This window comes from Schistocerca cancellata, chromosome 4 (assembly GCF_023864275.1).
Source record: "Schistocerca cancellata isolate TAMUIC-IGC-003103 chromosome 4, iqSchCanc2.1, whole genome shotgun sequence".
Taxonomy (NCBI): Eukaryota; Metazoa; Arthropoda; class Insecta; order Orthoptera; family Acrididae; genus Schistocerca; species Schistocerca cancellata.
In genome coordinates this window covers 743,763,793-743,787,115 of record NC_064629.1, presented here as the reverse complement: position 1 = coordinate 743,787,115, position 23,323 = coordinate 743,763,793, and the positions used below count along the sequence as shown (strand labels likewise).

Here is a 23,323-nt window from a genome sequence, read left to right as displayed (position 1 = left end):
GGCTTCTAATTATAAATATTGGAATAATTTACAGTAGCTTTAAAAATAGGCTTATGAGGTCTCCGGAACGTACGGAACACAGCCATATTGTTCTGGGACCCTTACCAGCTAGGACTGACAGAACAGATGGACAAAATCCAACACAGAGTGGCGCGTTTCGTCACAGGATCATTTGGTCGGCGCGAGACGTTACACAGATGGTCAACAAACTCCACTGCTGCTGCTCTCGGTCATTAAGTGAAGGTCATCAGCCACTGTGTTGTCTGTGGTGAGAGGTAATGCCTGAAATTTGGTATTCTCGGCACACTGTTGACATTGTAAATCTTGGAATACTGAATTCTCTAACGATTTCTGGAATGGTATGTGCCATACGTGCTGCTCCAATTAACATTCAACATTCAGAGTCTGTTAATTCCTGTTGTACATCTATAATCACTTCAGGAACTTTTTCACATGAATCACCTGAGTACAACTGACAGCTTCACCTATGAAATGAAATGGTCGGGAGGCCCTGTTCGGGGAAGTTCGGCCGTCGGCTGCAAGTCTCCTTTTAGGTGACGCCATACTGGGCGACTTTCGCGTCGGTGACGATGAGATGATGATGATGCGGACAACGCAACACCCAGTCCACGGACGGAGAAAATCTCCAACCCGGCCGGAATCGAACCCGGGCCTGCTGCACGATAGGCAAGCACGTTACCACTCAGCTAAGCAGGCGGACAGCCCCACCTATGCAATGCCCACTTATAGCTTGGGTATGTTATACTACTGCCGTCTGTATAAGTGCATATCACTATCGAATTACTTTTGTCGCCTCATTGTATATTTATGGCTGGGCATCCAATTGAGCTGAATTTCCAGCACACATGCGATAATGTCACTTCATACCAGTGGCGGATACTTGGGCGCCCCCTGCCCCCCATGCGGAGCCACCCGCATTGTCATTCGCGCTACCTCCTCCCCCCCCCCCCCCCCCCAGACAGCCCGCACGCTGTTCGTTCGTTTCTCTCGTCAGTCGACGTGACTGAATCGACTTATCGAGTATTTGTACTTTCTATGTAGCACGCGCGTCCGCGTCATCGTATTTTATACGTTTCTGTCTGGCATATAGATAGCTAACACACACTTACGAGAAAAGTCGCGGCAATTCTAGTGATATCGATACGTTATCCTATCTGGCATTTGTTCGAGAAAAGTCGCGAATATTCTACTGTTTTCTTGTACAGAGAATTTCGATACGTAGCATTTCAAATACGGACTATTCACCGAATAGGAAGCTAGTTTACATTCAAAAGCATAAATATTAAGACTGAAGAATGAAGAAGTAAAAAGTCCTAGTTGTAGCAAGTGCAAGTGTGACGATTAGTCAAGAATGAGAGTGATCAGTTGATTGTGAAGTATTAATAATACATAGTAATTTCTCAGTAAAAATTGTGTAATACGAGTTAGATATGGGAAACTATTGATGCATATATCTCCGGTAATAGCGATTTTCGAGAAGATTCCTAAAAACGTATTGTTACTATACAGGCCCTCTATCGAATGCACTAGAAAGGAACGGAATCGACAATAAAAGTTCCACACACATAGACTGTCAGATGACTTCATCATTGGAAACTCGCCCTTATATTATATGTCGTAAGGTACATATTGGCTTGTCGCTTTCACAGTAGGTATTTGTTCACACTCCACTGATTGAAAAGAGACTAATGAGAGAGATTCTTCAATACAAGCAAACGAGCATAAACGCCCTTAATGATCGTGTGTTATGCAAGCGTTGTCTGCCCGCCTCTCGTGGTCGTGCGGTAGCGTTCTCGCTTCCCACGCCCGGGTTCCCGGGTTCGATTCCCGGCGGGGTCAGGGATTTTCTCTGCCTCGTGATGGCTGGGTGTTGTGTGCTATCCTTAGGTTAGTTAGGTTTAAGTAGTTCTAAGTTCTAGGGAACTGATGACCGTAGCAGTTAAGTCCCATAGTGCTCAGAGCCAAGCGTTGTCTGTCTGTCCTAGATCTGACTATCCTACTTAGCACACGTTGTACAAAATATTTGTTTTGTCCACCTGCATCTATTGCTACAGCAGAAGGAATTTTTTCAACATTGCAGCGTACAAAGACATGACTGAGGTCGACAATAAAGGATGACCGACTTAATAGGTTTGTTTATAAATAAATAAATCTTCTGCTACCAGTCACGATTTTTCTTTATTTTACTTTTCGCATGACGCGTTTCGAGCAATAATTCCCATTTTCAAGTGCGTTTTTTGTGTGTATTAAGCCATTTCTTTTGATGTTGTCAGTGTGTGTGAGTCTGCTTCATTTCGTTGACTTTTACTGCAATACGTAAGAAACACGTGATTAAACATCACACACAACTTGTTGTACACTTTACACATCGAAAATATCTTACATAAACAAAATAGTTACAAAGATCTTCTTACAGGTATAGTCAACAGAGCTAACATTATTGCTTTTTTCATATGTTAATTGAGCACCTATTGAGAAAAATACTGGCAAAAATCATCATCAGAATATAAACGTATGAATTATTATTTGAGGCTTGCATACACTATCCCCAAATCAGCACGTCTCAAATAATAATGAGCATATATATTATTATAAGTGTGGTGCTTGTTCTGCCTGATGCTAATGGTGACTTCAGTGCTGGTGCACACTATGTCCGAACTCTTGCGAATGTTACGTGAAGCTCCGAGCAATGAGAATAAGGATGGACGCTGCATGTGTAATGTGCGACAAGTTGATAATTTTGCTTTGAAGGGAAGCGTGTTTGGATAGCCGAAGAGCCTAACGCGACCGCTCGCGTAAGGCGAGAAACCCGAGTTTGAGTCCCGGTTCGGCACAAATTTTCACCTCTCACCATTGAATTTCATTCAGTGCCCATTTTCTGTATTTCTTCTTAAATTGTGTTTTTGTAGTGTTTGAATGCTACCGCCAGGTCAATTTCAATAGGTAAAGCCATTTTTTTCTTCTACGCCAATGCTTTATTAATACTGTGTGAAGCTCGAATTGAGATTAAAAAATCACAAAATACATCAGGAAAGTGCAATTCTCACTCATACTACACAGATACCTGTTACAGACAACTGAGGTGTACTTCTTGCAAGCTTTTATAATTATTAAAAGTAAATGGTGTACTTACGTCGGGTATCCGGATCATGTGAGCCGTAAAGACCTGAAGCCCATGGACCGCTTTGAAAAAGAGAAGAGGATTGTTACAATTTCAGTGCTGCAATGGTTTGAATTTACATGTACATCTACATACATACTATCCAAGCCACGATACGGTGCACGGCGGAGGGTACCTTCACCAGCGCTCGTCATTCCCTTCTCCGTTCTAGTCGCAAATGAAGCAAGGGTAACACGACGTCTGTAGGCTTGTATTCGCAGTCCTTACACAAGACGAACGTATATTACAGCATGATCATTCTGCAGCCTGTCGCAAATGCTAGTTCTCTAAATTCTCTCATTAGCGTTTCGCGAAAAGAAATTCTTCTTCGCTCCAGGTGTCCCCATTTGAGTTGATAGAGCATTTCTGTAACGCTCGCTCGTCGATCGAATCTATCGATGACAAATATAGCAGCACGCCTCTGCACTGCTTAGACGTCTATCCTCGATCTGTCACGATGGCGATCCCAGACACCAGAGCAGTACTCGAGACTGGGGTCGCGCAAGTGTTCTGTGCACGGCCTACTTTACAGGTGTCTGACACTTCTAGAATTCTTCGTATGAACCGAAGTCGATCATTCCCTACAATCGAGCTTACACGCTCGTTCAATTTCTTGTCGCTTTGTAAAGTTTCGAGAGCGGTGTGCTGACCACATGCCCCTCCTATCCGCATCCTCATCTGAGGATGACACGGCGGTCAGATGGTCCCGATGGGCCACTTGTGGCCTGACGACGGAGTGCCTGTAAAGTTTCGCCTAGGTATTTAACCCCTTGAGTCACAAGAATTTGAAAAATAGTATCATTTTTAAAAAAATGTCGCAAAGTTAATCTTTATTATCACAGCAAGCAACGAATACAAGAAGAAATTGACAAAAAGTAAATATCAATTGTGGTTAAGAAGACGGCTTCCATAATTTCGTGTGATAAATTTGAAAGCAATTTCGTATTTTTCCTAGACATCTTCGAAACTCCCATGAAGTCGTAACGCCTACAACACATTAATCCTAAATAACAAGCAAAAATGTGCCTAAAATTTAACAAATTTATATCAAAAATATATACTGCGGCAATGGTTTCATTTCGAAACACACAAAATCAGTAGTACAAACTCAAATTTACATTACAATAACTTAAGATATACTTATCTTACCTGTCAATGACTCCTTCAGTATGATCACTACAAAACGCATCACACACACACACACACACACACACACACACACACACACACGTGACCATCTACTACTATCACGTACAGTAGCACAATCTCCGCACCGACTTGATTCGAACAATGTAAATAACTGTTGCTATGCACTAAATTCGTAGAAGTGCCTCAGTATACCACTAGATGTCTTTGCCTTGCAATAGCATCGGTGGTTTCTTGCGAAAGATACTCTTACTTCTTATTTTAAAAAATTAATAAAATGCTGGTTTGAGGCAGAAACTCAAATGGGTAAACAAACTGACTATGTCAAGCGCACACCACCAATATCGTATTGAATATTACAGAATTGTTTTCGTAACTCATTCGCAGTTCTTGACGCCGCTGGTGTCGTACTCGGCCGCTAGCGGGGCTAACGAGCCCACAGGGTAGGGACCGTGACGCGTTCCGCTCCGTGACACCACCTGCAGCCTAATGCAGTCAGCCCCCAGAGTTCATCTCAGCACACCACCACTACGAACGCTCTTTATTTTAAATTCGCTGTGGTTGTTGGTGACACTGGTTTGATGATGCTCTCCACACTGTTCTATTTTGCACTTTATAACTGTTGCACCCTACATCTATTTGAATGTACCTAATGGATTCGAGCGTTGGTCCCGCTCTAGAGTTTTTTCACAGTTGATAATTCCTCGATGCATTATCACGTATCCCATCAACCTGTCCCTTATTTAGTCAAATTGAGGCACAACGCTTTTCTCTCTTAGATTCGATTAACTACCTCTTTACTGCTTATCCAGTCTGCCCATATAATCATCTTTGTGATGCAACACCACATTTCACAAGCTTAAAGCTTCTGTTTTCTTCTTATGTGTACTGCTTACCGCCCACTATTCACTCCCGTTCAAGACCACGCTCCAGGCGGATACTCTCAGAAAAGACTTCAATACACGTAAATTTATATTCGATGTTACAAAAATGTCTCAGAGGACATCTCCTAGACACCACGAACTGAATGTTTATTTGTCAGATCGGTACTCGGGTTTATAACCCATCGTCAGAGGCGTGTCATAAAGAGGAACAAACAACTGAATGTACATCAGTTCCTGTAACGGCAGAAATATTATACAGGGCGAAGAAAAAATGCCGCACTTGCAGGTCGGCATGCGATTCCTCATCCAGATTCGAGACAAAAGTTTATCTAACAAAGTCAGATGAGATGCATTTTGAAATGACATGCATGAAAACGAGGAGCTGGTCATCGTGCAGCTCATGCGAATATACAGAGCAATGTGTGTCAGCCCTCGCTACCGTACCACCCGTCGTCACTGAGTAGGACTTCTGGGTCATCAAATCCACATTCATCCTGAAACTATGGTTCGAATCCTCATCAGGTTTTTTTTTATTTTTTAGACGTCCGTTCTATAGTTCTTGTTGTTTATAAGCAGGATATCATTTTTTCACATGACAGTGAGATCCATTAAACTGCGTGCATATGTCTATGTGCGGTGCACAATCGTAACTGATTGTGTTAATTGCACTTAGAGCGGCTTCCGGATGAGGTACGGAAACGATGAATACGTCGACATTCTTTTGATGCTGGGTGCATCCAATAAAAGACTAGCTGCTGTCGCTGCTCGTGCGTATGCTGCACGGTACCTTCAAAGACGCCATCGCGATAAGAACGTTTTTGGTCGCCAGAAGCGACGACTTAGGGAAACCGTTAATCTTCGTCCACAAGTAATGGACAGCGGTCGTCCGAGGGCTAGACTTACTTTACAACCAGAGGACGCGATACCTGAAACTGTTCACCAGTCACCTCGGCGAAGTACCCGTGATATTTCAAGGCAGGTCCAGACGACTCAAAGATCAGTTGTTGAAGTGTTGCACGATAAAGAACTGCATCCATACCATTACACGTTAACTCAACTCCAGCGGCCAGAAGACCACATTCGACGAATACAGTCTTGTGAATAGCTTTTGCACCAAGTGTAAGGTAACAAACATTTTATGAATAATGTGATATGGACTGACGAATGTAGCTCTACTCGTTAAGGTGTTTTCAACCTTCATAACAGCCATTATTGGTCGGAACACAACCCACATGTCACCTGTGACCGAGGTTTTCGAACACGCTTTGACATAAACCTGTAGGCTGGAACCGTGTGAGGAGTGCCTTTGGGCCCTTAGCTATTGCCGGACAAGCTGAATGCGCCTCCTGTATCGTACGTTTCTTTGCTGCACCGCCACATTTTATAATGAATGTGCGTAACTATTTAAATGAAGCCTTTCCAAGGGAATGGATTGCTCGTGGAGTCCAGTGCCTGGCGTCCAGTTTCCTCGTATATTAATCGACTACATATTTGATTTTTGGGGACATTTAAAGGAACAAGTTTGTAGTACACCACCCATGAATGTGCACTACCTAATAGCTCGCGTGCATGCCGCTTTGGCAGTGGTGGATGCAGGTGTGTTTCGTAGCGTTCGGCAAAGTATGATGCAGCAAGTGCCGAAGTGTTTGCAAATGCAAGGTGATCGCCTAGAACACCTTCTCTAAAATGAACGCTGCTCGTACGTGTACGTATCGGCTCTGTGAAGATAAGCCTAGACGTCAAACGCACAGAATGGAATTGTTTTGCATAGCATAATGTAGTCTACCTGTTGTGTTTTTGTACACCACTGCATACAGACGATGTTACTGTATCCGCTATTATTTCTGATGGCTTTATTTGTGCCACGGACGACACAAAGTGGTCATTTACGTCTGTAACAAGTTCACGTTATGTCTTAATGTTTCAATAAAGGTAACAGTAACAGAAATGAATACACTAGATTCCGCACTGTGGAGATGTAAATTGGATACAATTTCACGCTCTAACTCGAAAAAAAAGGATAAAATGTTTGACGCGAACATCATAAATTCGTTGTATCCTCTCCAACACAGGAGGCGCAGCATGTCCGCGACTTACTGTTGTGCCGTCAGAGTTCCCTCGAACACTACCAGCGGTGATCTGAAGTCATTAAATGGCTCCCCAAACCCTGATGCCAGCTGTGACTCTCCAATAAACTTTAAGGATGGGAACTCCGAGGTCGCCTCCGTACTCGCAGAGGACGGCCATTCGGGTTACTGTAGAAACGTGATGAAGGTATGGGAGACGCACTTCGACAGCATACTGAACAAGGATGGACTAAGAGGGAGACTTGAGGACAGAGAGAATACAATACCACAAACAACTCTGGAATGGGTCCCATTGGCCACAGAAGAGATGAAAGGTGCCATTAACAGCACTAAGAACAAAAAATCTGCAGGCCCTGACAGAATTTATAACGAATATTTAAAAGACACTGCCCAAATACTAACACCAATGTGGACAAAACTCTACAATAAGTGCATGGAAACAGCCTCCATTCCAGAACAGTAGAGACAGTCATTAGTAAAAGTGTTGTATAAATGGAAACGAGACCTCAAGGACCCAGAAAATACAGAGGCATAGCCCTAGGAAACTTATCTTTCGAAGTGTTTACAAAAATAATAGGAAGAATACAGCAAACAATCGATGAACACCTCCGCGAAAGCCAAACGGGATCCAGGAAGGGAAGATCAACTCTGACTGCCATAGAACTCCTGTTAAAGAGCGTATGGAAAGCTCTCTAAGACAGAGACAAGTTTTATGTAGTATTTATAGACTTCATAAAAGCCTTTGTTTTTTAAACAGAAAATTTATGACTAAAAAACTAGAGGAAACCCTGGGAGAAAAACAACATATGGACACGAATCATAAGCGCAATACTGCGATGGAACGAAATAAGGATCTCAGACACACTCTCCCTATCGGAGCCGATACTCCAGTCAAACGGAGTACTACAGGGAGACCCACTGAGTTTTCTGTTATTTATCCTTGCAGCGGAAGAAATCGTAAGAATACCCCAAAGGGAGGGTGTAATCTCATATGCATACGCAGACGATATTGTAATAGGCGCAAAGGACATTGCAAAGTTACGAGAAGCGATGCGCGCCCGGCTGCCTCGTGGGCTAAGGCGTTGCTTTCCGAGCGGGAAGGCGTACCGGTCCCCGGCACAAATCCGCCCGGCGGGTTAGTGTCGAGGTCCGGTGTGCCGGCCAGCCCATGGATGGCTTTTAAGGCGGTTTTCCATCTGCCTCGGCGAATGCGGGCTGGTTCCTCTTATTCCGCCTCAGCTACACTGTCTCCACGTACGTGTACACCATAATTACTCTACCACGCAAACATTTGGGGTTACACTCGTCTGGTATGAGACGATCCCGGGGGGGTTGTGAACCACTGAGGGCTACGGCGAGACGAAGCCTTTCCGTCGTTTCTAGGTCACCGGTTCAATACACAATACACACAGTACTAGAAGCGATAGACGATATGGAAGATTGGTGTGTCGAGCGCGGCTTCGAAATGAATGTGTCGAAAACAGAAATGATGGTACTTCCGCCAGTACCTCGTCTCCTACTTTCCAAACTTCACAGAAGCTCTCCTGCAAACCTTGCAGAGACGAGGTACTGGCGGAAGTACAGCTGTGAGGACGGGGCATGAGTCGTGCTTGGGTAGGTCAGATGGTAGAGCACTTGCCCGCGAAAGGCAAAGGTCCCGAGTTCGAGTCTCGGTCCGGCACACAGTTTTAATCTGCCAGGAAGTTTCATATCAGCCCACAATCCTCTGCAGAGTCAAAATCTCATTCTGGAAACATCCCCCAGGCTGTGGCTTAGCCATGTCTTGGCAATATCCTTTCTTCCAGGAGTGCTAGTTCTGCAAGGTTGCCGGCCGCGGTGGTCTAGCGGTTCTAGGCGCGCAGTCCGGAACCGTGCGACTGCTACGCAGGTTCGAATCCTGCCTCGGGCATGGATGTGTGTGATGTCCTTAGGTTAGTTAGGTTTAAGTAGTTCTAAGTTCTAGGGGACTGATGACCACAGATGTTAAGTCTCATAGTGCTCAGAGCCATTTGAACCATTTTTTTCTGCAAGGTTCGCAGGAGAGTTTCTGTCAAGTTTGGAAAGTAGGAGCGAGGTACTTGCGGAAGTAAAACTGTGAGGAGGGGGCATAAGTCGTGCTTGGGTAGCTCAGATCGTAGAGCACTTGCCCGCGAAAGACAAAGGTCCCGAGTTCGAGTCTCGGTCCAGCACACAGTTTTAATCTGCCGACCTATATAAACAAAGGATTAAGAGTGTCCAAAATAACACGAGCCAGACTTATACACCTCGGGCGAGGGAACCCTTCCTCATCGAAGACCTAGGGACAACAGCTGCGCTTTGGAAGTCTATTTAAAACATTTAAGGAAAAAAGGAAACACGTACCTCCAGAATTTTTCATCACAGGCGCCATGATTGACCGAACATGGACAAATGAAAACTTCTAAATGAGACACGTGATCACCATAATGGCAGTCCATGGTTTCCATCACCTTATTTGCAACAACACGCAATATCATGAAACAAACGCAATGGGCGAATGTAAACTGTATCATCAAATATGCAAACGTTACCATATAGAACTCTGTACCAATAGGACACGATCAATAAGTGACTACGCCGGCCGCGGTGGCCAAGCGGTTCTAGGGGCTTCAGTCCGGAACCGCGCGACTGCAACGGTCGCAGGTTCGAATCCTGCCTCGGGCATGGATGTGTGTGATGTCCTTAGGTTAGTTAGGTTTAAGTAGTTCTAAGTTCTAGGGGACTGATGACCTTAGATGTTAAGTCCCACAGTGCTCAGAGCCATTTGAACCAATAAGTGACTACACAAATCAAAATATGTAAAATTTCTAATTTCGTTTATTATTATCATTGTACTTCGAACTTGTATGGCTATTTGGCTGCAATAAACTTATCATCTCTCGACACAATGGGACGCCATTCATCGGCAGTGCATACTTTCCGGTCACGTAGCTGTCGTGTTGTGTTTACGGCAGTCTTAGCACGGAACAGAAATTCCCCAGTCCGACGCAGAATGCTGGACGGAGTCCGTGACGTGTTCTCGGATGGCAGGAGCAGATATGAAGCCGTTAAGATATGCTCGGTGCTGAACACGTCGACTGACAGTTGTGGTGGTCAGATGAGGTCGACCGGAACCCCACGTTTCCGTGCTGTCCAAAATCGGGCCCGTGCCACATGCGAATGCCCCAGAAATCTGTATATTTCATGATTCGACCATCCAGCCAAATGGAGACCCACAATGAAGCACCTTTCAATCCCTGTGAGGTGCCGATAAAGCCGTCTCGCGTATTTCAAGCTCATATTCGTGTATTGCTGAAGTTTTGCTCGCTAATTCCCACGGTATTTCTGAAGGTACACGAAATCGAAGAAGTCTGTGGATATTGCGGCGTCCACACTGATGCTGTTTTCCCAGATTCCATGCAGTTCCCCGCTGATGCCTACGAGCTTGCGGACCGGTATTGTGACTGAAGTGAGGAATGAAATTCACTACATCCTTCTTAGCCAGAGAAATTGTCGTACAACAAAGACGGTGTTACAGAGCCGTTACTGTTTATAATGGATATACTCTGGTGGAAAACACAGAGACGCCACGAGGCTGTTAGCGGATGATGTTTAGTTCAGTTATTTGTTTCGTGGATCGGAACTGCGACAAAAGCCAGCTTTTGTGTTGAAGGTACTGTGCATCTAATCGAGGGATTGCAGGAGCGCAAGCGCTGATGAAACCACAGCCAATCATTTGCTTTTAAAGACACACGCAGTGCTGTGTTGTCGGATGTCTTCACTTATACGTCATCCATGTTTCAATGTCAAGTCCCCACGAAGTGATTAAACTCAACAGAATGAAACAACGCGTGGCAAAGCTCTGGATACTGTGATCACTGAGGCTTTTGATAGTGGACTGCCGTAAGGCGAATGCGCAGGAAATGCTGTACCGTTGCCGAGAATTCTTCCGGATTGTATGGCCGTGGTCCATGAAACTCTTCTTTCCATGACGTTTCGTCCAAAGCTACGTTGGACATCTTCGGAGGTGCTGCTGGTTGCGCTGAGTCTTGCAGCCGGCCAGAGTGGCCGAGCGGTTCTAGGCGCTTCAGTCTGGAACCGCGCGACCGCTACGGTCGCAGGTTCGAATCATGCCTCGGGCATAAATATGTGTGATGTCCTTAGGTTAGTTAGGTTCTTAACCATCTTTTTTTTTTTCTTTTTCTTTAGACTCAGCACAACCAGGAGCACCTCCGAAGATGTCCAACGTAGCTTTGGACGAAACGTCAGGGATAGAAGAGTTCCATGGACCACGGCCAAACAACCCGGAAGAATTCTCGGCAGCTGAAACATCCAGTCGGGAAAGCCTTAATTGTATGAATGATGTACCGTGCCTCCATGCTGCTCTCGTGAAGTGTGCATGCAGTTCCCTTTCGCCGTATTACAATCAGTTCGTCGAAATTTCTCACTTTCACTTCGATCAAAAATAAGGCAAAAACGTATAACAACGTGTCAGAAAAGAATAGAAGCTTTTGAAATGTACTAGAAAAGAATATTGAAGATCGGATAACTAATCCAAAGGTACCGCATCGAGTATGGAGAAATATTTAAAAGAAAGGATCGATTGATAGAACTTGCCGCATCAATGAATAGTCAATCTGTTTATGTGAAGAACTGTAGAGCGAGAACACGGCTTGACTACGGAGCACAGGTACAAGATGATGTAGGCTGTAGTCGTTATGCACAGATGAAGAGCCTTGCGCAGCATAGACTAGCGTGACCAGCTGCTTCAAACCAGCTCAACAGCCACAACAACATCAACAACAACAAGTACTGCATGTGTTAATATATGCTATTTCAAGGAAATATTTAGCTTTTTGCCAGACTCTTGTGAATCTGTTGTTTCTGACGCGATACTTTGCCCTCAGACACTTATGCTTGTGTAGTCTGTCAATTCGTCTACCTTCCAACATTGATTGTACACAAATGCAGAGTTTTACAGACAAAAGGCACTGATGGTTGGTGAAACTGACAAATCGCCGAATTATCAAGTATTTTTTACTTGTTTTCAGCCGATCGAGCTGAGGTAGGCACTACTTCTGTTGTAAGTCGACCACTAGCTGTGACCGCGCACTGTGATCAGGGTACTGTCACACCACACTTACGTGTTCCTCTTCTCGGTGCTGGAGATAAGGGCCGCGGCACGTTGATAGACCAGTCATGCCACTAGCTGTAAGATTCGTCACCGGTCAGAGAGATAGTGGCACAGACGTTACAAGAAAAGCGTTGCGTATCACAGACAACGACAGATTTACTCGCAACATTCCAACACTCCACAACGAGTCAACAAACGTATTACTTCACAATATACAGGGTGTTCCGAAATTCCTGTCACAAACTTCTAGGGCGTATAGAGGGCAGTGAGTACGTAATATTTAGAACAGGGACCCACGTCTGGAAACGTACCGTTTCCGTTCTACGACGGTTTCAATTCAGATGTTTAACTCATCCACTCCTGCTTGAGGAATTGAATTAGGCGCGACGTCGTACAATTAATAGGCAACAATTCGAAAGGAAACATGAAGAAACAACCGTTTATCACTTAAGCATATTCGTATGTACTCACACTTAAACATTACGTGTTTACATTATTAAAAACAAAAAAGAATCCAGCATACTTTACGTACAAAACACTACTGATTCATTACAACAGCGTCTCCATGTGGCGACCAACAACGTTGTTACAGGCATTGTATCTACGAAGCATATTCTGGTACATACTCTCCGTTGGTGTGTTTCATTTCTATTACAGCGACCAGAACTCGTGCCAGCAGATCTTCCTCTGTCTCTACAGGAGTCTCGTAAACTAAGCTTAGCATACGACCGCACAAGAAGTATACAAAGATAGCATCTGTTTTTTTCGGACATGTCCGAAAGAACAGATGCCATCTTCATATCGTTTAAGGCTAACCGGCTGATGACCTTCTTCAGTGCGGATGCACACGACTTGCTTGAACTCTTACGGGATTCGGTGGATGTTTGCCCCGAGTAATGGGTATAATGGCAGGGGCACTACGAATGTAGTGTGTGGATTATACCGTTGAGAATGTGGGTCTCGCGGGGAGCGTGCCTGCGATAAATCCCTGCAGTCGCACTATCCTCTGTGTCCTCGGCGGCTCAGATGGATAGAGCGTTTGCTATGTACGCAGGAGATCCCGGGTTCGAGTCCTAGTCGGGGCACACGTTTTCAACTGTCCCCGTTGTTATACACTCCTGGAAATTGAAATAAGAACACCGTGAATTCATTGTTCCAGGAAGGGGAAACTTTATTGACACATTCCTGGGGTCAGATACATCACATGATCACACTGACAGAACCACAGGCACACAGACACAGGCAACAGAGCATGCACAATGTCGGCACTAGTACAGTGTATATCCACCTTTCGCAGCAATGCAGGCTGCTATTCTCCCATGGAGACGATCGTAGAGATGCTGGATGTAGTCCTGTGGAACGGCTTGCCATGCCATTTCCACCTGGCGCCTCAGTTGGACCAGCGTTCGTGCTGGACGTGCAGACCGCGTGAGACGACGCTTCATCCAGTCCCAAACATGCTCAATGGGGGACAGATCGGGAGATCTTGCTGGCCAGGGTAGTTGACTTACACCTTCTAGAGCACATTGGGTGGCACGGGATACATGCGGACGTGCATTGTCCTGTTGGAACAGCAAGTTCCCTTGCCGGTCTAGGAACGGTAGAATAATGGGTTCGATGACGGTTTGGATGTACCGTGCACTATTCAGTGCCCCCTCGACGATCACCAGTGGTGTACGGCCAGTGTAGGAGATTGCTCCCCACACCATCATGCCGGGTGTTGGCCCTGTGTGCCTCAGTCGTATGCAGTCCTGATTGTGGCGCTCACCTGCACGGCGCCAAACACGCATACGACCATCATTGGCACCAAGGCAGAAGCGACTCTCATCGCTGAAGACGACACGTCTCCATTCGTCCCTCCATTCACGCCTGTCGCGACACCACTGGAGGCGGGCTGCACGATGTTGGGGCGTGAGCGGAAGACGGCCTAACGGTGTGCGGGACAGTAGCCCAGCTTCATGGAGACGGTTGCGAATGGTCCTCGCCGATACCCCAGGAGCAACAGTGTCCCGTATTTGCTGGGAAGTGGCGGTGCGGTCCCCTACGGCACTGCGTAGGATCCTACGGTCTTGGCGTGCATCTGTGCGTCGCTGCGGTCCGGTCCCAGGTCGACGGGCACGTGCACCTTCCGCCGACCACTGGCGACAACATCGATGTACTGTGGAGACCTCACGCCCCACGTGTTGAGCAATTCGGCGGTACGTCCACCCGGCCTCCCGCATGCCCACTATACGCCCTCGCTCAAAGTCCGTCAACTGCACATACGGTTCACGTCCACGCTGTCGCGGCATGCTACCAGTGTTAAAGACTGCGATGGAGCTCGGTATGCCACGGCAAACTGGCTGACACTGACGGCGGCGGTGCACAAATGCTGCGCAGCTAGCGCCATTCGACGGCCAACACCGCGGTTCCTGGTGTGTCCGCTGTGCCGTGCGTGTGATCATTGCTTGTACAGCCCTCTCGCAGTGTCCGGAGCAAGTATGGTGGGTCTGACACACCGGTGTCAATGTGTTCTTTTTTCCATTTCCAGGAGTGTATATCAACGCCCGTCAGCAGCTAATGGTATTAATTTAATTGTAATTTCGCACAATAAGTAGTCCGTAGGAGTTAAATGCGGCAATCGGGGCGGACACCGGTTTGGACCATCTCGGCCTATCCATCTTTCACTATATCGTCCGTTGAGATGCTTCCGAACCGCACGTGAGAAGAGAGGTTGTCCACCATCATGCTGAAACCATATTTACTGCCGGACATTCACTGAAACGGCTTCCAGGAACGGGTCCAATACGTTTTGTAGGAAGATAAGTATGCAGGTCCGGTTAGCTGGATTGGAAGGAGGCATGGCCCAATCACACGACCTTCCAGCAGCAAGGCAGACGTTAAGTGAAATCAGGTGAGTGTCTCACGTAGTACATGTCATCCTGTCCATCCTTTCGCATACCAGGACAAGCAACACTGATAATTTCTTCTTTCCCTCAGCAGATGTGGACGCATTATACATCTGAAAGAAGCAGTCGTAGAAAGAAACGGTACGGACATACTCAAAATATTATTTACTCACTCCCCTCTACAAGTTCTAGAAGTTTGTAACGGCAGTTTCTGAACGCCCTGTCTAACGCTTATTGATCGTGACGTTGAAATTAGAGAAGTTCGAGTTTATACGTAAAGGCACCGCCTCCCTAAGCTTGTACCGTCCGCGAATGTAACAGGAAGGCACTGGAGGGTGATACTGGAACAGTCCGCACCGTTCCATCCTCTCCATACTCTGTAACTCGCTGAGTGCACATGCACATGTATGCTGGATGAGCGTTAGCGCAGCTTATATCTTTCCCCGCGATACTGCCCAAGGTTTCGCGGACTAGTAAGCAATCTTTATCAGACGTATCTCAGTTTCGTTGCCAGCCATCCACGCTCTAGCGATTTAGCGGCATTTCAGTAGAAATTCTAACATCCGTTAGATTCTCGGCCTGTCCGGCTTACCTTTTTAAAGACAGTTTGAGACCCCTACAAATATTGCGTAAACATCTATGGTACTAAATATCGACAGAAGTAATAAGGAATAGGCTACTTTTAAAGACTTTGCACTAGAAATATAGCCTTAAAAATTGTGGCTACTGTCATTTATTTGTGCGGAACAAGTATCACAAATGTATAGAGAAATTTCTGTGCTCCAAGTTTACTTCGAAGCAATATGTTCTGAAGCACATTGTGGAGGTCAGCTTGGCACCGGAAGGAATAAAAAAATGTTCAAATGTGTGTGAAATCTTAGGGGACTTAACTGCTAAGGTCATCAGTCCCTAAGCTTACACACTACTTAACCTAAATTATCCTAAGGACAAACACACACATCCATGCCCGAGGGAGGACTCGAACCTCCGCCGGGACCGGAAGGAATAGATAAGGCCTCAAACTGAATGCGTACGACAGACGAGAGTATGTGAAGCCTGGTGGAATGACGTGGCTAAGGAGGGCAGGAAGTCTTATGAAACTGAAATCAATGTGCGTTCTGTAGTAAAGGCAGGCCGGTCCGTGGGCTGAAACGAGTGTGCATTCCTCAGGGGCAGAGCCAGGGTGGCCACGCCCGCCGTCGCTAACGAGCTCCTCTCCTGGCTGGCTCCTCTTTGCCCATGCCACAAATAATTTTTAATATCTTCCTAGACAAGAGCGCTTCCTACACATCTTATTGTATACGCAGGCCAGGAGCGAAGGAGCCGAGGAGATGCGCGCGCGAGAATGGATACATGTGTATATATGAGAGAGAAAGGTTCCTTCGATAGTTATTCGTTCTAACAAGGGAACCTCCCAATCACACACCCCTCAGATTTAGTGGTAATATGGCCCAGTAGATAGCCAGTGAAAAACTGAACACAGATCGAGCATGAAAACAAGGTGTACTGAACCATGAAAAGAAAAAGAGCAAAATAGAAACAGTCAACAGTTCAAACTCAAGAAGTGCAACATTGAGTAGAGTGTAAAAGCCATGACGTCGCGGTTAAGTGGTCACATTGTTGGACTGCGAAGTGAACAAGCCGGGTTCAAATGGTTCAAATGGCTCTAAGCACTGTGGCACTTAACATCTGAGGTTATCAGTACCCTGGACTTAGAACTACTTAAACCTAACTAACCTAAGAACATCACACACATCCATGCCCGAGGCATGATTCGAACCTGCGACCGTAGCAGAAGCGCGGTTCCGGACTGAAGCGCCTAGAACTGCTCGGCCGCAGCCACCGGCGAGCTGGGTTCAAAACCCCCTCGTGTCATTCATTTATTTTTTCACAACTTTATGAACCTTCTGTCCGGTCATTGAAATATTTGTTCTCTTTCTGTAGTCTTGGCCGGTGTCATACTATATGTTGTTTATACAATGCAAGTCATGTGGTAAGAATACATTACCGTCGGAAGTCAATGTGATGAATAGTGAGAGCAGTCGAGATACCACATAGACGTCTCGCAGAAATGAAAACAGATAAACGGATGTGAACTATTTTACAACAAAGAAAGAATTCAAGAGTTAAAACTTCCAAAACGGAGCGCAACTTCAAAAACGCTAAAAACATATGTTTTGAAACAGCACGAAGAAACTGTGTGATTGTGAAACTGTCCCCTTTATTTGTTGCAGCTTATGTGACAAAACTATTATGTTTTCGTCACTTCCCTGGGAGTGATCACACACATACGAACACTTAACTCGGGCAAGGAGGCATATCTCACTCACTCACCAGGCGTACAAATTAGGTCCTATCGTATGACACGTATTGTCACTAATGCCGTGTATGATACACCAGACTTGATTTCCGGTGGAGGATTCGGCTGACTTGTCGCCTTGAAATCAAAGGTTTGCGGTTCCCATTCGAAAGCCACTTCCTTTCTGCTGCTAATAGAGTATTTGTGCAGAATCAGATTTCATTATAGGTCCCTTCCTTGCGCCTCGTTGATGCAAACGGACGTTACACGACGACAGACAAATTTGAATATAGCGAACAGTGAAAAAAATTTAAAAAAAAGAAAAGGCACGAAGGAGCTTTGAACACGGCTCAGTCAAACACCGCTTCACCGCGACGCCGTCCCACTTGGTCCTTCCGCAATGTTGCACTTGTTCACCTTGCACCGTTCGCTGTTTCTATTTCTTTTTTTCACAGTCCAGTACACGTTCTTCTTGTTTTCATGCTTGATCTAAGTTCCGTTTTTGACAGGCTGTCCACTGGGCCCTGTTACCACTAAATCTGCGGAGGCTGCTAATGGGGAATTTCCCTTGTAAGCATCGTCACTGTAGCGACTCGATAAGAAACAGAGCGCTGTGCCATGTTTGTCGAGGACTGAGATGAGAAAGGCCTCAGCGACAGAAGAGTTCCGGTAAACTGTTGAGTGTTTGCAGACCGAGCCAGTCCACCCTCATCTTCGGCATTAACCCTAACTCAACAGAGTATACAATTACCTGAGTGTAGCAATTTGTGGTTACATGAAACGGAATCCTCACATACGCTTAGTCGTACGTAAAGCAGGTACATAGGTAGGTCACTGGCAAAATGCAGTCATTCTACAGAGAACATTGCTTCCTTATCTTTGGATAGTGCTCAGATTTGTGCGACCCATACTAAAGTCTACGACGGCAGAGCATCACGGGAATACCGAAAAACCTAAATTGTCAGACGACTGAAGATAAGACGACAGTTATCCCACAAAAGCCTACTTACAGAGTCTTAAGAATCGAGGAATATACTTCAGCCCCCTCAACATCTACATTTGCATAGATACTCCGCAACCTACAGTACGCTGCGATGCGGAGGATACCCTTTACCACTTCTTATCATTTCCTTTCCTGTTCCACTGCCAAACAGAGCGAGGGAAAAATGACTGTGTGTGCCTCCGTATCAGCCCTAATTTCTCGTATCTTATCATCGCGGTCCTTAAGTGCAATGTATGTATGTTGACAGTAGAATCGTTCGGCGGTCAGCTTCAAATTTTCTCAATAATGTTTCTCGAAAAGAACGTCGCCTTCCCTCCAGGGATACCCATTCGAGTTCCCGAAGCATTCCCGTAACACTTACGTGTTGTTCGAAGCTACCGGTAACAAATCTAACAGCCCGCGTCTGAATTTAAAATGGAATGATCATATAAAGTTGATCGTCGGTAAAGCAGATGCCAGACAGAGATTCATTGGAAGAATCCTAAGGAAATGCAATCAATCCGAAAACAAAGGAAGTAGGTTACAGTACACTCGTTCGCCCACTGCTTGAATACTGCTCAGCGGTGTGGGATCCGTACCAGATAGGGTTGATAGAAGAGATAGAGAAAATCCAACGGAGAGCAGCGCGCTTCGTTACAGGATCATTTAGTAATCGCGAAAGCGTTACGGAGATGATAGATAAACTCCAGTGGAAGACTCTACAGGAGAGACGCTCAGTAGCTCGGTACGGGCTTTTGTTAAAGTTTCGAGAACATACCTTCACCGAAGAGTCCAGCAGTATATTGCTCCCTCCTTCGTATATCTCGCGAAGAGACCATGAGGATAAAATCAGAGAGATTAGAGCCCACACAGAAGAATACAGACAATCATTCTTTCCACGAACAATACGAGACTGGAATAGAAGGGAGAACCGATAGAGGTACTCAGGGTACCCTCCGCCACACACCGTCAGGTGGCTTGCGGAGTATGAATGTAGATGTAGACGTAGAATTGCTTCGATGTCTTCCTTTAATCTTACCTGAGCAGGAACCCATGACTTATAGCCATATTCATACGGGACGTGCTTCTCATGGCGCAGCACGCCACACGTACTATCCGTTTCGGTTGCCACACGCTCTGAAACGACCTGCTGCATCTCACGGGGCACAATGTGCTGCTCGTCGTGATTTGCGACTGCAGCGCTCTCCAGCGGCTGTTCTCGGCTGCATTTGGCGCGCAAAACCACACAATTTCTTTACCAAAATGGACACGTGTAAAGTTGAAATGGTTCAAATGGCTCTGAGCACTATGGGACTTAATATCTGAGGTCATCACTCCCCTAGAACTTAGAACTACTGAAACCTAACTAACCTAAGGACATCACACACATCCATGCCCGAGGCAGGATTCGAACCTGCGACCGTAGCGGTCGCGCGGTTTCAGACTGAAGCGCCTAGAACCGCTCGGCTACTCTGGCCGGCGACACGTGTAAAGTAGTTGCGTTAAATCAGTTAGCTATCGTCGAAGAAGAGCAAAGAAAATAGCAAAGAAGATTCTGGACTCGTCGATAGCTTGAACAGCGAATTGCTGCTAGAAGTACACTAAATATGATGCCCAACGATCTGAGATACATTCTAGTAGAAGCTGTTCGCTAACTCAACTGAATCTCCACATTTTCGGTTTTAATTTGAACATAGTCTAATGTCAGTTTGCAAAACTTTAGAACTGCTCTTATCTCATCGTGGGAAACAAAGAAATCACATTCCTAGAAGGTTGCAGCTAAATCTATTTCATTGTACATCACCAGCCATCCTCGCCAGCATTTGGGGAAATGATTCGTTGTGCGTCGTTTGCTGCCAAACATGGCGATGAGAGAGAACGTTTTACAAATGTAAACCGAGATTGTCTTCGTATAGAGCAAAACAACCATATAACTATTAAAATGCAGTGCTTGTAAAGTGTGTAAGATGCCGATAAAATCACTGCTTCCCCTATTTTTACGATGAATATAACCCAAGCACGTGTAAATCATCAACTGTATAATAATAAAAGTACCTAACTTTATATACGCAGTTCCATTATACGCCTGACAATCTCTTTCTGTAAGTATATCTACAATCCAAAATTATCCTTTGCCTTTCATTTTCATGACGTTAAATGAAAATATTAATAAATACAATATATTGAGGATTAATTTGGTTTATTTGCGATGTAAGTATCGTAAAAATTGAAAATAAAGTTATAAAAAATCCATAGAGATGTTCGACCCCACGCTTGACCCTCTAGAGCTCCCACGTGTCACTTTCATTTCTGGTCACGACCAGCAGATATCATAAATTTGGATCAGATCTGTGATGACGAGTAGGCACGGTCCTCTTGTTAGTAGTTTACGGCACTATCAGCTACGCTATAGCTTTAACATGACATCTGCATCTCAGTTATGTGGCTCAGAATGTGTAAAGGCTGTAACTACAAATTTCATTATTTGATATCTAACTATGAACAATTGGAGCAAAAACGACGCTTATTTGGTAGATCATCTTTGTGCCGTGGCACTGAATCGGTATACTTTCGTAGCACTCAAGTTACAACTGTAAAAGCATCAAATATGGGAAACCTTCAACTTACGACATATAGTTTCCTGTCATTTTCTTATAACAAACTGTTCCTAAAACGTCGCATTTTCGAAAGCCTCTTGATGTGCTGTTGCTTTGAAGGAGCTTATATTCGTACCACTGTGAGCATACAAGCTGTGGGGTGAGATTAGAGCGACAGTTTCCCGCCGCAGAGCACGTGGCTGGCGGTTGCTACGGGGCCGTGGCGAGGGTTACGCGGCCTTGGAAACACCCGAGCGGACGCTAGGCAGGGGCGCGTATGGACGTGTTTGTGCGCTTGGAGAAATTTATAGTCCAGAGAAAAAATGATAAAAACAAAACTAAGAGTGCCATGGAGGTGTGAGTTGGCTCTCACGGACAGAAAAATATGTAAAGCTAAATTATATAGACGCGACCCAAAAATATGTAATAGTTTAAAAGTTATTGTCGTCTTAAAAATTGTAAATTTATGAAAGTTCAAAAGCTAATATCTCGGTAATGCTGTGGCCAATTAATATAAACAAAATGTCTACGGATTCGGCTAGTAGAACTGCAGCGAACAATCATAGCCGATTTAGCATAGTGTGTACCATTTTTGAATGAGAGGTCGGAATATGGGATTAGACTGAGAAAACTGTGCTTTTGGTAGTAAATTAATTTAAAGATACGAAACTAGCGGCACTATTCTAAAGTTTAAAGAGTCAGATGAGTAATTAAGTACGTATATTTATTTATTTATTTATTTATAGTATCAAAAATCTGGGAAAAGCAAAATCACGCCACAAGAACATTATTTGTGAAAAAACGGTGGCAGATACAAAAAATTAGACTTTAAATTGTTATTGCCCGGAAATTTTTCATATTTCTCAATGTATCATATATGTTTTTGTGTTTACTTTTAGAATATTCGTAATTCTTTTTGTCAAATATTGTTTTTAGTTAGGCATTCGTTTAGAGGGTGCATAGGGCGGCCATCTTTGATGACAGGGGATTGCGGTTTGAGCTACACTAAGAGACGGACGTGCCGCCCGTAGTGGGTTGGTAACCACGTTCGAAAGCTATCTAGTGGTGCGTAATATAATGGTTTAGGACAGCAGACAAGAGTGTATTTTATGAATTGTGAACAGACTGTCGAGTGCCGTGATCGCTACATATGAATTTTATAGTGAAGTGTTGTAGCATCAGTTATAAACGCCCGCCCTTACGTAAGAGCCCCTCAGACTGCATTTTAAGTGTTTAGTAGATATATTGGACTAAACTACTTGTTCGAATTATAAATCAACGTGAGTGACTCTATATTTTAAATTTCACCGCAATACCTGCCTGCATTGTTTTTTTTATATATATATTTTATTTCAGCTTAAAAATTGAGTTTACGACAGATGTGAGCTGAGACCCTGTGACGAAAACCGTAGCCAAACATTGAGACCAGCCACATCTCTGGGCCGTTCAATTAAGTGGAGTGCAAGAAATGTATACATTTTCGTGACATAGCACTTGGGTGCTCGAGCCAAACTATTAAAACTCCAATGTGTAGTTCCCAGTGCCGTCGTACCACGTACACTATAATATAAACATAATGAAATACGGTGTTCGACTCAATATGCCTTAATACAATGTGGCGTCTCCCTAGTTCTGCTTGTGACGTAAAACCGATGCTGTATCTGACTGGCGAAGTTCCTCTCCCCACGAGGCAAAAATCTCACAAGGTAGATTCTTCCTTCCACGCTTTGCACTGTTGCGGCATGCATTTTTAATTCCACGCAGTAACGTCACCAGCTCATGGTACACTAACGTTTTCACTTCCCGTGAGAGGACGCATCAAGTATAACTCCAGTAGGGACTGTGCAGACAAGATTAATTAGAAGACGCACAGAGGCATTTAAGCATTCATTCCTCGCTCCATACGTGAATGAAACGGGAAAAAAACCGTAATACAGTTTAGAGTATGGGTACTGTATCCGGCACACAAGCTAACTTACAAGTATGCAGACCTCGAGAAGAATCTAGGGGTAAGATGTAGGAACCAATCCTACTTGCTGGTTCGTTGGTAGTGTATGATAGCCCTTACGCTAAGACAGAAGATTAGTGTTTCACGTCCGATCGACGATAATGTTATGTGGACGGGCAA

General features: G+C 44.9%; 1 protein-coding gene across 1 annotated transcript in view; it reads right to left on the bottom strand.

Annotated features, from left to right (window-relative positions):
• Window positions 1-23,323, bottom strand: part of LOC126184555 (sodium-dependent transporter bedraggled) — a 745,492-nt gene that overhangs the window by 654,543 nt on the left and 67,626 nt on the right. The window contains exon 2 of the mRNA XM_049926982.1: window positions 3,155-3,204. The gene's annotated coding sequence lies outside the window, so the exon portion shown is untranslated. The remainder of the gene's footprint in view (window positions 1-3,154; window positions 3,205-23,323) is intronic.